Here is an 18,207-nt window from a genome sequence, read left to right as displayed (position 1 = left end):
CATCAGTGGCCCGCAATCAACAAATTTGGCCCTGCCAAGTTTTCACGCTTTACATGTCAAAGGGGAAAAGAGAGAAACCTGTTTCTCCTCTGTTTTTTTTGGTTTAGACCCTTCCCTCTTTTTATCGCCTGCCACAGCTTATCAGGAGAGAAGAGAAGAGTTCAATAGGATAAATGCATTAATTAACAGAGAGCTGCTGCCTGACATAAAAGCATTTCATGGCCAATTACTCAGCTTTTTATCCCCCATCCACAGTTTAGCAGAGCAGGAAGTACTCTCTGCTCTGTGGCTGATCTCTAGCTGATATCTACACTGACACCAGTGATTATTACCAGCACCACAAAGCCATTTAGGGCTGGCAAAAATACCTTTGTATCTGTCCAGAGTGGTTAGGATGGGACTCCTGGACACCTGGTGTGTAACTCTGGATGAGGGGCTTCCTAATGTGTTCACACTACTGTGAAGGGATGTTTGGACAAGGCCGATGATATCAGTCTCTCTGGAGATACGAAGGTTAAGATAACTAAACATATCAACACGTGGCACTGAGTTATCGGTGACAAATCGCGTGTGCGCGTGCCAACATTTGGACGAATAACAACACGACTTGACATACCGTTGCGTAAGAGCTCGCTGTGTCTCTCACTCACACACACACACACACACACAGAGAGACAACGCTCTGTCATTCTCTTCTCAGAGCAGTGTGTGGTCTTGTCATTCAAACTTCGTCTCCACTGTGGCCTCTCTCATCCTTAAATAGCCTGCTATAATCTGTGTGTTTAAGCACAGACTCATCCATTTTCAGCCAAAATTCTCTAACACCATGCAGTTTGGAATCCGTCGTCGTTCTGATCTCAGATCTGCCTTCAGGATTATGCACACAATTACAAGGAAGCTCACTTATCTTGATGTTTAAATGTCCAGTGTATAACATTCAGAACTGTTTATTGATAGAAATTGAATATTCTACCTATTATTAGGATTGTATCGCATGTCGAACTGCAAAGCGGCTCTCCGTGGAGGCGGAACACAGTAAGTATAACCCAGCCCTCACACACTAGACAGTTAATGTACATCACTTAACTTTGATCTTTCAAGTCATTAATTTGTTCGAGCAAGTATGAATGGCACTCCCCTATGAGATCAAAACCAATTATCCACTGATTCCAAAGCAATGGTGCATTCAAAACTTCAAAAAAAACATAAAGGCCTGGTACAAAACAAAAGGCTTTATTGATGTAATGCTGAGATGATTATACGACAATCTGCTCGGGTGTGAGCAAATAGTCATTATGTTTATGGAAGAACAATTGGATTTGAACTCAAGGCCGCCTCAGTATCATGTTGCAAGCATCCATTCCCATGCTACTGACTAACAGCAGAGCTGAGAGGAAAGAAAGAAAGAAGAGGGAGAGGAAAGCATCAAGAGAATCCAGGGTGGGAACTGCCATAAAACGAACACAGAATAAGATTCAAAGTCTTTTCCCCACCAGACAATAAAACATGAAAAAAGTATGTGTTAGAGGGAAAAGGAGAAATCCTTCGTGGCTCCACTGTACTGTAAAGGAGAGCTCCAGATGTGTCTCAAACATGCTTCAAGTTTCATTGTGATACTTAGTGGGTCTTAGCGAGGCAGACCCAGGGTTTGTGTTAAACCCAATCCAGTCTGGCCCATGTTCGCACAGGACCAGATGGTTAGCATGTGAGAGATAAGAGCGCAATAGATTTAGACCCTAATTGTACAGTTGTCTTTTGAAAGATAATTGGACACACCGCCAACCGAATGACTTAGTCGCTCTGATTTATTCTGCAGCTTCCAACAAGATGATGAACCCATTTATTATACTGCACCGCCATCGTAGTCTAGACTGATCTCGCTGAAATGCTTTGGGCAACTTCAAAAGCGTTGCGTCCTCATCATTACTGCAAATTTAGAAGCACTAATTACATGCATTTTCTGCTATTTGCGTGAGCTTTATTTTGTACCTAAAGGGACTAATTTTTAGGATGGAAGATGCATTCCCTGTGTTTTTCAGGAAAAGAAAAACTGTTCCATATATTAAAACGCAGCTCTTATTTCAACACTTCTTATTTGACACTTGATGACACTTTTTTTCACATGTTGCAACATAACCTCTAAATCGCCATTGGTGAAGCCCTGAGGAGGACATGACAGGAAGGACAATAAGAGGAGCAGAGGAGATAGACTAATATTATATAAATAATCTGAGAACAACATGCTGAGTCTAGTTTCACAACATTTCTCTCTGCATAGCTTTGGTGAAAGCAGAACCCGCATGAAGGCAGAACTTAACAATTGTTGACGATGCTTAAGAATTCAAACATGGTTTTGGATTTAAATAAAAGACAGAGTCCCGACACAATATATGTGTTTCTCATGTTTGTTTGTTAGTTTTTTTTGTTACTTTGCACAGCAAGAGACATACCCAAAATAAAACAAGATAATAACTTTCCAGTCAACAATTAAAACATTTTTTCTCCGCCACGTCAAACATTCGCTTTGAAGAGATTGATGGAAACACTGCTATAGTTAAGATGCCATTGTTGCCATTTGTTGTCTCTAAGCTAAACAAGCTGGTTGACTCAACGCCAACTGGATCATGCAACTGCGATGCGCCTGGCGTCTTCGCTCGCGTTTTTAAATATTTCTTAAGTCACATCTGAGCTGAGTTTAAATTTTTAATGTGACACATCACAGTGCATCATCAACATTATTGTTTCTTATGAGGAGCGAAATAAGAGGCACTGACACGCAACTGAAGGATGTGAAATGAAAGGAGCATCATCTCAACGGCTGTTTGAGGTGCAGATAATGGGCGCGCACGTGTGTAATGACTGTGCCTTAAGTGTCATCTCACGTGATTGATGTCAGGTATGACAGCGCAGCATCCTGGACGCATATAAGGAATTATGCAGCATGTGAAACTGCACCACATGAGGGTTTTGTATTGTGTTTGTTTATAAGCACCATCTTTTTTTGACTGATTCCACCTGATCAGTGTTAACTATCTCTGCTACATATCTTAAAGGTGTGTGTGTGTGTGTGTGTGTACTGTGCATGTATGTGCCAATGTGCGGGGGGAGCTGGGATTCCCTAAAGCGTGTTCAGTAAATCCTCAAACAGCACGGATTCTCAGGCATCGCGTGCAGCAGGGTGGGAATCTCAAGTTAAACCACGCCTTCCAACACACACACAGACACACGCGCACACACCCAGTATATACACCAGTATACAACAGCTTGTAACAGAGGCCAGTGTAATGGCTAGGTGCAATGCTTAAGCTGGTGTCGTGGGAGGGTTAATGGATTTCAACCATTTATTCACCTGTCATCCCCATTAAATCCATAGCTGGTCCTTCCGTGACCAAATGCGACCTCTTATCTCTATAACAGCCCTCATCTGGTTAACCTCAACCCTGCTTTCTCTCCTCACTATACATCAGTGGAAATGCACATCCCCTGTAAGCTTGCAGCAGCAGACGGGTGAAACACAGGATGACACTTATCTGCAGCTCATGTAGATGTAAAAGCAGCGATCAAGTGGACCTGCCTTTAGCAAGAAATGCCTTTGGACTCATCCTCAGCCTGTTTGCAATTTTGCCATGGCTGAGACACCTTAAGCCAAATGTGGTTAAGAAGTTAAAGTGCAGGTTTGGCTGATGAATCTCATATGCTGGGGAGGTTTTCTGTAGCAGTGTGGGTGGTCAGTCCACAATAGATCAGAGCAGTGACAAGAAAACCCAGTCCAACTGTTTGTGTGTGCGCAAGAGTGTGTCGTGGCGGTGGATGTGTGTTTGAGGGTGAGAGTTCAGCCTATTATGGTCAACTACCCAAAACATGTCATTGCTGAGAAATGACTGGTTCACCCCCTCCAAGTTATTTTCAGTCAAAGGCTTCTCATTTGGACATACATATTGTAAAGGCAGCAGATAGAGAGGGGATATCTATATGAAAAGGACGTTGTTTTGCAACCTTTTAGTGATACATGGAGACAAACCAAGCCTGGTTAACACATTGCACTATGGACCATGCACTTTCCTTAGTATTGCTAACAGAAGTGTGCCGTGTTCTCGAAATCCTAGCTCCACCTTTACTGAGTGACGGGACTCATCGGGAACACGTTCGGCATCTGGGACCTACAGCACAGCAGTTGTAAAATTAGCTCACAAATTTTGCTTTGCTCATTGTGGTCTGGCACGCTACAGCGCGAGGATCATTTCAAGTGTAGACAGCGCTTCCCGTTGCTCACACATCGAGAAGAACTGGTACCAGATTAGACAAATGCGCCACATGTTGGGCCATCCCTTGTCTTTGCCACAGGTTGTAAATCTTGACAGACATGGCAGATGTTTCAGAGAAAGTCTTTAAATAAATATTTCAAAAATACTGTACTTCCTCTGTCAAATCGTAAAAAGCATGGCATAGCACTTTATTTTGGAAGGAGTCCGCTGAACAAGTTGACGCAGAACCTTTTTGTTAGTGACAGTTTCAACAACACTTGTTTAGAGAGTATCTAAATGTATAGAAAAATCCATGATAGACACACCCCTCCCTGACTGAGGTAATGGAGATAAGCAGGACATATTTGTTTCACTCAGCAGTGAAATGCCTTCAAAATATTGGTTTTATCAGGTTGATTCATTTATTAAATACCTTGCAAACACACATGTCACATAAAGAAAAATAAATGATGCTATTGAAAGAATGCATCCGGCCCCATTTTAGTGTGCAAACAAGTGTACAATGCCTGAGCGCGAATGCGTGTCCATGTGTGGAGCCTTCATGTGTACATCTGACACCACTGCGACATGTGATGCACACCACCTGTGCAAACAGCACTACAAAGACATCCCTGTTTTCAACGGACTGGCCCTTTAATTAGCCTTTAATTGAGCCACAGTGTTAGGACAGTGAGACACGGCCGGATAGCTGTGCAGCGCACAGGAGCAAAGGAGGGAGATTAACCGCATGAATGCCTGGAAAATTACCTTTCCGAACATCAACCGACTCAGTAAACAGTGTGATCAGCATTTATGAGAATGACCTGCAAAGACGCACACGCCCATACACTATAGCACCCCGAAATGCTTTGTGATTTACAAACCACATCTGAGAAGTTATGCAACGCTCAAACATGTGGCCAGTACTGAAAACAAACCATAGCACGCAATGGCGAAGAGGTCATTCTCAACTCCGCTGCTTTCTCCGCTCTCTCTGAATCTGTCTCAACCCTCTCTCTCTTATTCCCAGAGGAGCACTTGAGCTGCACACAGGGTAAGTGGTCAGACATTATTAGGTCAGCAACATGCCACTGAGTGTGTTTTTTTTTTTTGTCCTGAAATAAGTCGGCGCCCTAAATAGTCTTAACACAGCAGCAGTGGCACGCAAAGCCTTCTACTTTTAGAGCCATTGATGAAAATAAGAGCGAGGCGAATGAACCAATGAAAGAGATAATGACACTGCAACAAAATGAACTGATAATGAGGTGATGGTATGAATCCATGGGAGACACCGCAGCTAAAATGAAAGCTTGCACTCAACGGCTGATAAAAAACATGTGACGGCTTCTTTGAGGTTCTGCGCGCTGTGTAATTTTCATGTACTCGCTACCACACTGGTGTGGCAGGAAGCCAGAAGGCAGGGTCGTCCCATTGGAATTATAACCAATTTAAAAGACTGTGCTTTCAACTTTGGGATTTCACATCAAAACAACAAGTTTCTCTTTGTTCAAAAAATGTGCTTCAAACCTGCATAAATGACCCCAACAGTGGCATAACTGAGCAATATGTTGCCAAACTTGAGCTAATTTGAACGAGGGTGGTGTGGGAACGTGCCACAGAGTGACAAAAGTCTTTTGGTGATTTGATTATACTAATCTGAGGAAAGTAACATTGTTGATGAGATTCAGATTTTTAGAGGCATTACATCTTGAATTTGGCAGAAGTGATCATAACTACTGCATAACATTTGGCCCTAATTATGGAAATAAGAATTTATGAGGAGTTAAGCCACCTTTGTGCAATGATATGCGTAAAATATAAGAATTACCAAATGAAGGCCATATTTTAAAAAATGCTTTAAACCATTATTCCACAGATGATGGAACAGTGGGGGGAAAAAAGGTGTGAAGACACAGTAAGATTCCACATTTTTTTTCCCCTCACATCCTTTTCTGTCTTTTGAAGTATTTGATGGGAAACCAGAGAAGTGATTCAACAGGTGATCTGAATCTATGAAGTACATGTCAGTTTTTTTCCAGATGGAAAGAGAGCGCAGCAGTCGGTTAAATGAAAGCAGCATGTGTGGATGCATTGTTCCGAGCATGTCTGTGTATTGCATGTGTGCGTGCGTTACGTGTGTGTGTGTGCACGCAGCATCCTGTGGAGAAGCACAGGGTAACCGTACTATTGTGTGTGTGTGTGTGTGTGTGTGTGTGTGTGTGTGTGTGTGTGTGCGTGTCAGCATACGGTATCCTTCCTACCTCCTGCTTCACCAGCTCTTCTGCTGAAACGGACGTACAACAATAGAAAGCGTTTTCTTTTGAAGGTCTTTGCTTTGTAATAATGTGACTAAATCTGTGACAATGTTTCACCTAAAAAAAGACAAGGCGAGCATTATTTACTTTGAGGATGCAAAAACAACCTTCAAGCAAACACGCAGCAGAAATATTCCATCACCTATTCTGTATCATTTGTTGAATCGGAATTATTCAGTTCATTCTAACTGTAGCAAAGGGATTAAAACTAATGGATTTGGTGAACAGTTTGGATTAAAACTATAAGAAAGAATACCTCACAAATATTTGGAAAATGTGTGTCTTGAGCAATTTGATTTTGCAGTTCCAGTTTCACAACAGTGTGGAGCTCCAGATCCAAAGCCAGGTGTTTCCAATGTTAAATCGTGAATATTTGACTTTGGACACAAACTGGTCTCATGTGACTTGATAATGTGTGTTTTTTCGGCACCGTCCGAGGTGTAAATCGACAAAAGGGGCCACTTATATCAGGGTTTGGTCACCAGATCCACTTGATATCGTGCAAGACGCGGTGAACAGGAATCCTCATTGGCAAATCATGAGTGGGATATCAAACATCCTCAAGTTTGCCCCAGGAGAACGGAGGAATGCCTCTGTGACACACCATTAAATTCACATTTACCCACATTCCTACTGGATGCAACAGCTGTGTGAAGAATGAATTACAACATGTAGCACTAGCACGGGAGCCAGAGAGAGAGAGGGGAGGACATGCATATGGAGGGAGGCATGGATTAGCACGAGTTGCCAGTAATGTATTGCTTCCACAGGATGCCCCGCATGCTCAAAACAAGCCGTAATTGGCCTCGATCACGCTCAGCCATTGAGACGTACAGTAAATGTGACAAGTGGTGCTGAGGGAGAGAGAAGGGGAGTGGGAGGGGGAGAGAGCGCCATGGGAGGGAGAGATGGTAAAGCAGTGTGACAGAGTGATTTTGCAGAAGAGGATGAACTGTAAATATTGACCCTGCAGAGCAGTGAAAAACCAGTGGGGGAATGATATCACACACACACACACAAAGTTGAAGCTCTGCATTCTTGTGTAGTAGCTGGTATGATCCTCCTTGTGATGACTGAGATATACACACAGGAATAAAAGTGCTGAGTAGAACCATCTAAGGTTCTTCGGCTTGTCCTCATAGGAGAACCCTTTTGGAGGGTTCCACCAAGAACCTTTTTAAAACCCTTTATTCAGGAAAGGGGTTTTAAAGGGTTCTCTGGATCAAAATGGTTCTTACTGGAACCATTAGTGTTACCAAGAACCCTTGAAAAAGGGTTTTTCAGAAGGTCCCAGGTAGAACCTCAGCCCTTGTAGAAGGACCCTTTTGGAACCCTTATTTCGAAGAGGGTAGTGCTGCTTTTATTTCCTCAGAACCTTTAGGGAACAGAGCAGAGCAGTCTCCTGAAAGCATCAAAGAATCACGCTTCAGAGGTGTTACAACTAACGATTATTTTCATAATCGATTAATCTTTTCTCAATGAATCGGTTGGTGCTTAAAATGTCAGAAAATGTTAACAAACAAAAAAAAATGGTAAAACCTGTAAATTACGAGGTTCTTGAATGTCTTTTGTCCACAAACCAAAATGACTCCGTTTTAATGATTTCTTTGTTATGTGGAGCAAAGAAACAAGGAGAATATTCACATTTATGAAGCTAAAACAATCAGAAATCAGTTTCAAACCAATTAACCGATTAACCATGCTTCTATTGGATGATACCAGCCAATCGTCCACTCATTATGTGCAATGATTCATTGACTATTTCCCTCCAAAATAATTCACAAAATTGGCATCATGCTCTATCTACAAAGACCTGATTTATTACCTATTTGCTTTAGAAATACGACTCCTGACACATCCATGTCAACTTCTTACAGCAAAGCAGAAGCACACGCCCAACACAACTCCTGAACTCCTAAAGCTCAAGCTCAAATCAGATGACTCTCTGACCCCATGAATAATCCTCAGACTTTGGGAATGCTCGTCTATGATCAACACACTGGAGTTGGTTGTAAACCTCCCTGCTGCTGCTGTTTCGGTATGTCGGGCCCTCACATGTGTTTTTAATGGCTGATGTCTATTTTGCCCGTTGAAAAGAAGCCTGTTAAAAATAAATATGAGATGATAAGAATCTATTATGTTTTTTTTTTTTACATTAGCTGTAACAACTACTTAAGTGCGTTAGTATTGGTTATTACTTTTGTTTTACTTTGCCAAGATACTCACAGCTGCCCAGTATTTATTTAAGTGCTTAGCCACGTTTCACCTGCTCCCAACTCATTATTAAGCACTTTCTATGATAAAAGTTTACTGAGAGGGTTCATAAACAGGGTTTCCAGTTTCTATTGACTGACTGGAGTGTGCAAAAGTGAGCTACTCAGCACATTTTGTGTTTTTATTTATGCATGCACACTACCGTTCAAAAGTTTGGGGTCACCTATATAATTTGTTTGTGTTTTCCATTAAAAGTCACACTTTTATTCATCAAAAGAGTTGCAAAATGAATAGAAAATATAGTCAAGACATTGACAAGGTTAGAAATAAGGATTTTTATTCAAAATAATAATTTTGCCCTTTCGTCAAAGAACCAGCAAAACTGTTTTCAGCTGTGCTAACATCATTGCACAAGGGTTTTCAAGGGTTTTCTAATCATCCAATAGCCTTCTAACACGATTAGCAAACACAATGTACCATTAGAACACTGGAAATGGGCCTCTATACACCTATGTACATATTCCATTATGTAATGTTCTAATCATTGAAAAAAAGTGCTTTTCCTTCAAAAATAATGACCCCAAACTTTTGAACGAAATACAGCTTTGATTCCATATAGTAGCTTACTGGTTTAATGTGTGGTTGTTTTTTTAATTCCAACTGTCGTGATTACATATTCCTGCATGACGTTACAATTATCATTCACAGTGCGCAGCTAATGTTGTTGCTGCAACAAAGTAACTTTCAAGAAAGTCTTGACCATGAAACTTTGGACCATGAGAAAGTGGGACTGAGCATAAGAGCGTGAGGGTTGGCAACCCTGTTTAAAACAAAGATTACAATTGTCGTGACACAGACTCGTCCGTCCTTCTTCCCTCTGCGCTCCCTTCTTTCTCCATCTTTCTCAGCCCCTTGTCCTGGTATGCCCTCCCTCTCTCCGTCATGCCACCGTCCCAGTGGAGCGACTCATGCATGGATACAATGTGCTCCACTGTGCTCTCTGAAATCTAGCATTACTGTTCACACGCGATTCGCACCAAGCACCACTACTCGGCCCCTCCTTCTTGTTTCCCACCCTCCCTCTCCTCCCCATCTTTCATCCCTAGTTAATTTTTTTAACCTCTTTATTGAGCCAGAGCAGCAATACCTTCAGTATTATGTAAACTTTTCACCACAATCCAATCTTTTACCCCTTTACCCAAAGGAAATGTTTATTCCCTGCAATTACAGTCGTCCTCTTTAAGTTTAACTTTAAGTTTTTGTGAACATATTTCGCTTTACCCTACAAATGTATTTCATACACTGCAGTATCATTTTCTGACTTGAAAGTGAAAAATGTCATCATTTACATACCCCCCCCCCCCCCCAGAGAAAAAAAACCAAACTAAAATACATATTTTATAAATTCAACATTTAGCACATACATATGTAAATATAGCAACATGTAATTTAGCAGCAGAGTCCTTCCTGTCCTCCATCCGTCTCCAATTGTTTCCATGTGGTCGGCCTCAAGAATCTCTCCTGGATATTCACAGCATACCACTGCCACAGTAAGGAATATGATACCTGACTTCTTCTTTTTTTTCTCTCCCTCCCCCTTGCCCTCCATCTCCCTTTTAGTCTTGGTGACAAACATATTCCCTTACTCTCCTTATTTACTGCTCTCCCTTACTTTACACTCAAACATACAGTTCAAGTAAAGAGATGACGTCTACAGCATAATGGGTGATCACATGGTTTATGATTATGAGTGTGTGTGTGTTCCTGAATGTGTATCATTGTCATGAAAAACAATTATAAACCATAGGAAATGAGGACAATTTGTCTGGTCTACACAACTTTTAAGGAGTTTTAGGGGGGTTCAGAGCTGGTTTTAGGGTTCAGGTTAGAACTGGGTTTAGGTTATTAACCCTTTAACACATGTGTGTATCGCAGGCATCATGTTTGCACTTGTGTGCACTTTGCATTACCGTAATTACCCGACAGTTTGTACTATCGGAAAAAAATTTGAACGTGAGAAGTTGCACGTCAAAAGCAACGTGTGGTTATTACGGTAATTTCACTTGAACTGTTGCAGGAAGCCGGCAATCAGCATCTTTGTCACCAGAGTGGCAAAAACTCACACAAATTCAAATTTCATGTACAAATACAGTGTTTTTTTGTTTGTTTTTCTTCATTTTAAATTGTTAATACACTATTTTAACATGCAGAAAAAAAACATTTTCTGGCCCTTTTACCGGACGTTTTGATCCTAAAGGTTAAGGGTGATGGTTGGGCATTTAGTTTGCATTGAATACCTTGTGAAACACATGTATGTGTGTGTATGTGGCAGCTCCCCAGTGCCATTCAGTGACAGTGCAGCGTACTGTAAGTCACAAATATTCTCATTCCTGCAGAGCTGCTCTCTCTCTCTCTTTCTCTCTCTATGTCGCGCACTCCTTCCATTTCATTTTCGCTCACTCTCTCACTCGCTGTCTCTCCGCTCACTTCAACAGATCGTTTTCATAACCACTTTTCTGAGGTCACAGCCTTGTCTGCAGTAGTCACGCAACCCTTCGCCTGCACAGTCAGCTTTACATGTGCACATGTACACACACACACACACACACACACATTCTACCACAGCAATACTACACCACACTAAACCCCGTCTTAAAGAGACAGTGTGCAGCTCTTTCCCAGCAGCCACAACATGCTATACAGACTCGGCTTTTAAAGGGTCAGCGTGTCTATTTTTGGCTCTCATGAATGCTCAAAGCATTCCGACGCTGCCAGCAACACACATGCAACCTGTGGCTGCAGAGTGGGAAAGCGATACCAGCTAAAGCGGATTTTCTGACGAGACCCGTGACTGTGATCACTTTTAACAAGTTAATACTTGATGAGGGATGTTTTCAATTCGGCAGAAAGCAAAATAGAAAAACAAAACAAATACAGTGATTCTGATCTGCGGTGTCTTTGGCAGTTCTGGTAACATTCTGACTTTAAAAATGTATGTGGTAAAAATGAGGAAGCAATGTCTCTTCCTTTTATTTAATGATGCCACATGTGATGCAGGTGAGTTCCTTTATTTTATGAGAGACAGAGAGAGAGATGATGATGGCAAAGTGGAGCAGCCAAATTCTTTCAGCATCCAACAGACAGAGCATCACATTGTTCTTTCTTGACTGAGCCTATCATTCTCTCTCTCTCCTTCCCTCTCTGTCCTCTTGTTTCTGTCTTGTTGCTTCTCCTCACACCTTTCTGTCCTCTCATCACCTTCCGACCATCAGGATAGTCCGCGGAGGAAAATAACGAGAGATGACAGGGAGCTCGAGGAAGGGACAGTGGGCAGAGGGATTGTGGGATGACAGTGATCTGAATGAGTTTAGGAATACAGCAAAAACAAAGGGACCTTTGATGTTTCTGTAAAATACTTTCTAAAAAAAAATGTTCACTTCTTTTTTTGTACCTGCAATTCTGCTGCTTGTTACAACATATTTGAGGTTTCATTTGACTCAGATGTTTGCCCAAATGTTTCTTTTTATATATATTTGGCTCAATCCATCGAGTCGTATGTGTACAAACAGTATATTTATAATCGTATGTTGCCTGTGCCTTCTGATCAATCATCCGTGCTCTTTATTGGAACGCATGATTTACTGATTTATTGCTCTAGTGATCTGTTTACAATGCAGATTCAGCCACACATTTGACTGATTTCAGTACAGAGATGTACACCTTCTAGTGTCCTAGCTAATGCTGATGACTTATATAATGCCATTTCAAATGACATGTCTGGATGAAGGTGCTGGAGTACAAGCCCTCCCCTATCTAATAAAAGCAAGAGAGAGCCCCTACACTCTGATGTAGTGGTAACATAACATCCTGCACAGGGACGTGCTGGATTTAGGGTTGTCCTTTTCAAAAGAACAACCCTAAATAATGCAGTTTGAAATGCTACTGGCCTTGGTAATAACAGCTGATCCAGTTACTCCTTTAGGCAGTAAGCCAGCCAGCAGGGCATGTTTACATTTGTGGCTTACATAAACTGAATGTGTCTCCTTCTCTTATTTTAAAAGACGGCGACCTTGTACGCAGCTCAAGATCTTTCATTGTGCTCTTCAGTCTGCACTTCACTTGTCTCCTCTGGGGCATACACCATGGTGGTAATATGGTACCATGGAGGTACACACAGAGCTTATGATTCCAAAAGGCTGGACAATAATTATTTTTAAGCGGGAATGAGATTCTCTAGCTCATCAAATCTCAGTTGGTGTGTTTTTGTCATGACATCACCAGCGGGGAAGGGGCAGGCCACAAAACAGCCTCAATATGGCCTGGAAATTGACTGAGAATTTGGCCGGGAGAGGTTGCATGAGAAGGAGAAGGACTTGAAGTAGCAGGGAGGAGCGCCTTGCCAAGAGAAAAGGCTCAGGCCTGAAGGCTTTTGGCAGGTGTTTTGTCTCTGCTATCCATCCAGCTGCTGACTAAAGACATGGGAGGTGTTATAGGGGAATCTATCAAATGTACAGGCTGTAACCTCTGTAATCGTATGCTTTCGTATTTGTTTCTACAGAACTTGCAGTTGCAACCGGTAAGTTGAAGCCAGACATAATCTTTGTCTCTGTCTTTGCTGCACGTACAGCTGAGCTGACATTACTCAGCAAACTCTTTGAACTGAGCAAACACTTGAGAAACACTTAACAGATGGGTAAATAAAGAGATACAGAGTTAAGTACTTCAACAATAATCTAATTCACAGTGAATCTTCGGGCCAAAGCAGCTTCTGCCTCGCCAGCGATCACATAATTAGGACAAACCTGTAAAGTTTCTACGTGACCTGGCCCATCTGACACTTTTAATAAAGATGCTGACCCAGACGTGGTATTACGATGGCCAAATTAATTATGCAAAATAGTCTCTCTCTCTCTCTGCCTCACATGCCTCATTCACTTCTGTAGAAAACAGCACTGATGTGTTAATAAATGAGGTTTAGGAATCAGTTGACTCCAACTCTATGAGTAAGACACAAAAAAAGTGGTTGTGAGAAAGAAAAAGAGAGAAGAGAGGGGGCAGCCTGAAGCCACACTGGTACACAGTTAGGTTGAGAATGTCCAGGCCTCCAGGCCAAGGAGTGGTGGCACCACAAGAGAGGAAGGATTAAACCGAAGATTAACAGACTCAGAGATGGCAAAACAATTTTTTTTGTATAAATCCCTTGGGATCTGAATACATTACATATTGCACAAAAAAGAAAGTGACAAATAATGAAAGACATGGATGAATGGTAATAGTGGAGCGTGAATAATACAAAGGGAATTTAAAAAAAAAACACACACACAAGAGGGAAATGGTGGCATGGTCTACGCAAGTGGAAAAACTGAATCAGCAGCAAGATGACCACTGCTCCAACAGATCCAGGAGCTGGGGGGGGGGGGGGGGGGGTTGGAGTCTTCCAAACATTTCCTGTAAATGTGACTGAAATTGTACACATTTTTAAGTCACACTAACTATTACTGCATGTATTTTTGATGTGTGTTGTATTGTGATTTTTCTGTGTTTTAAGTTGTGATAGTCAGATAAGTGTGAGCTTTTGCCCCATCCATATCATGCAATGTGAACATCACACTGAGGAGGATGCATTTGCGATCCAATTACTTAGACCATAAGAACGGAAATGATCTTAAAGAACCACCCACTCAGTTAACATCCTCCACCCGCGACAATCTCCACTTCTAAGTGTTTCACATACACTTAAAGCTGCAGTGCGTAACATAATTTGTTTGTTTGTTTTTAATGATATTATTCTCTAGTAATCTGTTTGGTCTTTGTGAACAGCAATGATGTGACATTATTTGAATGCTGTGTTCTGCACTGTGAAGCAATACTACCAGACCTGACAGAGAGCATTTGTGTGTATACACCAGTAGCACAGGGGCAACTGCTGAATGACTGGTTTTGCTGAGCAATAGAATTCACTTCTTGTGTGCAGTTGTCTTGCTTTATTAGCACAATGCTGTCTCTTTTCTGTCTTGACATAAAACCACCTATTACCTAATCGTGCAACACACCATCTAAACATCTGTATACTAAGAAATACCGAGAAAACTGTGTTGGCTTAATCAGCATTGTGTGCACTGATTTGACAATGGCATGCATTTGTTTCTTAGACTTTCCTGTTGCACTTTTGAGCTAATTCTGTGTAATTGTTTTCCATCCGAAGCCACAAATAACTCCTTGCTTTAAGCGAACATGACAGACAAATTATTCTAATATGAACAGACGGTGATATTGCGCTGTTTCGCCTTTAAAAAGCTGCAAGTAAGAAACCTTGACAGATGCAAAACAATCAGTGTTCGCTGCTCCCGTGTGTGCATGAGAGTGGGCATTTATAAAACTATCACCACATTATCATGCCTGAGACATGTGAGCGGGTGCGGCATCTTCATCCTTAACTCGTTTAGGACATATTGAGGTCATTTTCCCCGGGTTTACACAACATTGCGTGAGAAGGGAAGGGTATCCGGTGGATCCAATTGCCCTCTGTGAGGGCGGCAGCGCCTCCATGAATGTGGCCTTTGAGTGGCGAGAGGCCAGTAGACATGCAGACAGCCTGTACTTACTGTATCTGGGAAATAGGCTTGATGCGACTTCAAACAGCCACAATGATGTTATTATGGTCCCCCCCCCTCCTCCCCCCAAGCCTGTTTCTCTCTCTCTCTCATTCTCTCGCACTCTCTCTCGCTCAGAACTCATGAGTCACAAGGAGGGAGTCTCCAGTGATCTGTTGTTTATCCTCTTTTTACTTGTGGTAGGCCTTTGACCAATCACTGCTTTAATTTCACTTTAAATGGGCTAAGATGTTTTTAGTTATCATTCCCTTTAGCACATCAAGCAATGATCATGAGTTTGTTTTCTCTTCTTTTATTTTTTTACAGGGAAAGATTTCACGACATTTATTTTATTAAGCAAAAGGGACAAGTAAAAATTTGGGGCATCGTGACAGCGTGTTTTCCATGGAGGGACAAACGGAAAAGAAGAAACAAGCTTGAAATGATCGCTCCAATAAGCAGTACATTTTAAGTTGTCTTTTTTCCAGATAAATCAAATCAAATTAGCCTCAGAGCAAACATTTGACAGCAAATAACGCAAATACAAACGTTTTAACAATATGACGGTATGACACAGTAAAAAATGCATAAAATGATGCAAGCGGCAGGCAGCCGCGACACACATCCAGACAAGTGGATGTGTGCAGCTTTGATTTTGGAGCTGTATTTGCAGAAGATTTATCATCATCATCTTAGAGTAAAAACGTCGCTTTGTTAACGCCGAGAAATTTAAGGGGTGAATATTTCATCACATTAATTAAAATGTCATAATAATTCAGCAAAGTGCTCAGTTACTTTTTTGCTTTTGAATTAAAACTATACAATGTGGTTCTGGTTAAAGTATGTTTAATTGCGTGATTGACAGTTTAAGGGGTTACTATTTGAAATATTTATGCTGTGCAGTCACCACAGAAACATACCAGCACTTCCCCTTCGTAATCGCCAAGTACTCAAACTAATTGCTATCCCACACCGTAAGAAAAAAAAAGCAAATGTACATTTTAATCATACTGCAACCTATTATAGGTTGGGAAATATTGCATTGAAATCAAAAATGAAATTGAAAAAACGATGGGAGCGGTGTATGTAAAATAAACATGGGTGGAAGTGACAGATGACACTGTACAAAAACAAGGATTAGTCTGTCAGCGCTCTGACTGGATAAATGCGGGCGTGTGTGTGTGTGTGTGTGTGTGTGTGTGCGTGAATGTGTGTGTGTGTGTGTGTATGTATGTGTGATGCATATTTAAAACATTTGCAATTTGATGATGAAAACAAACCCTGGCACATTAGCATGGAGAATTTCCCAGCTTTGCACGCAAACTTAGAGCAGGGGAGGGCCCCTGTGTATGTGTATGTGTGTGTGTGTGTGTGCATGTGTTTTGCTGTGGGTGAAGCCAGCAGCTGTTTAAATTCGGTCTAACAGTACTCTCTCTGCAACATGCCAATTTAAACACGATCCTCAGGGACAGAACCAGAGTCTGACACTTCTCTTCACCACCTCTTTCAGTCATTTTCTCTCCTTGTCCTTGTCTCTTCCCTTTTCTCTCTCTCATTCTGTTAGGAATATATCACATGTTCCCCACTGAGTTGACATTAAATGTGAATTTAGCCTCCCAATATCAATAAATCCAGCCTGTACGATACACACAGAGCTCATTTATCTCACAGCAACACTGCGGTACTGACGTGAACATCTGACTCGATTTATTTGCTCCCCGTCTTTACGAGGTCAAGCCATTGTGCCCGATGAATAAGTCATTAGATCAGTGTTGCCTTCGTCCCTGAAAGGTCCAGAGGTTTGTTGCCGTGGCTCCTTTTCTAATAAACAACCAAACACAAAGGAACCACCATTACAGAAGGCAGCTCATTCTTGATCCTGGCAGATGGAATTAAACTCTTAGACATTTGCAGCAGTAAAAGGGTCATATCTAAGCAGAGAAGGTTACAGACGTCGAGTTTGAAGTATTTGGTTTAATTGGATACACTGGGGTGTAAAAAGTTTTAAATCCAGATACTCAGGAACTCAGGATCCTCCTGTTATAGTGCCATCAGAACTATAATGAAATCTAACACAAAAACATTAGCTCTGGTCTCTGCCATGGAGCTCATCCATGTGTTGATCCATGAAAATTACCTCCTAGAGGGTCCCACGTTTTTGTATTCAATTTAAAAAAAAGCGTTCTTCTGAATTAACTAACAAATTGACACATTTGTAAATGTAAAAAAAAAAGTTCTTAAAGGTGTGCCCTCAGTCAGTATGTGTGTGTATAAGCCCTACCTCTGTGTAATTAGGCAAACTCATTAACAATGAAATTATATTTGAAGAGAGGCTGACATATGGGGTATATACTGTACACCATGAAATCCCGAACCTAATGCATCATCTTGTTACAGGGCACACAAATGCACACAATCCAAATAAATCCCAGTAAGCATTAGGGCCCATTGTAGCTCTGTTTACTGACTTAAGATATACCTTTCTCCTGGCTAACAACTAATGCCTGAGGGGCTGAAGGAGTGAGCCAAACACAAGTCACGCAACTGCCTCTCTCTCTCTCTCCGTCTTTCTCCCCTCCCACACACACACTCTCTCCATCCTGGCTGCCTGGATACCTGACTGCCCGGATGAGACATGTTCCACATGCTGTCCATCTCTAACAACGTGCCTCGTCGCTGTCAAGTCAAAGATGATCCTGCTGCTGTTTACTCGGGGTCATTTTGCCTCTCACTGCAGTGTCCTGGTGATTGTGAGTTACATGTGTGCGATGAGCAGAGCTCGTCTTCACCCTCTCTTCCACTGCTTGCTTCTCTCCTCTCGCTACTCTAAAAATATTTTGT

At 41.7% G+C, this 18,207-nt stretch overlaps 1 protein-coding gene across 1 annotated transcript in view; it reads right to left on the bottom strand.

Moving 5' to 3' along the window:
- The window catches only part of ahrra (aryl-hydrocarbon receptor repressor a), a gene marked incomplete at both ends in the record, with an annotated part of 59,008 nt that overhangs the window by 28,935 nt on the left and 11,866 nt on the right, over nt 1–18,207 (bottom strand). The gene's annotated exons all lie outside the window — the stretch shown is intronic.

Source organism: Microchirus variegatus (assembly GCF_963457635.1).
Source record: "Microchirus variegatus genome assembly, chromosome: 15".
Taxonomy (NCBI): domain Eukaryota; kingdom Metazoa; phylum Chordata; class Actinopteri; order Pleuronectiformes; family Soleidae; genus Microchirus; species Microchirus variegatus.
This window is presented reverse-complemented; position numbering and strand designations above follow the sequence as displayed.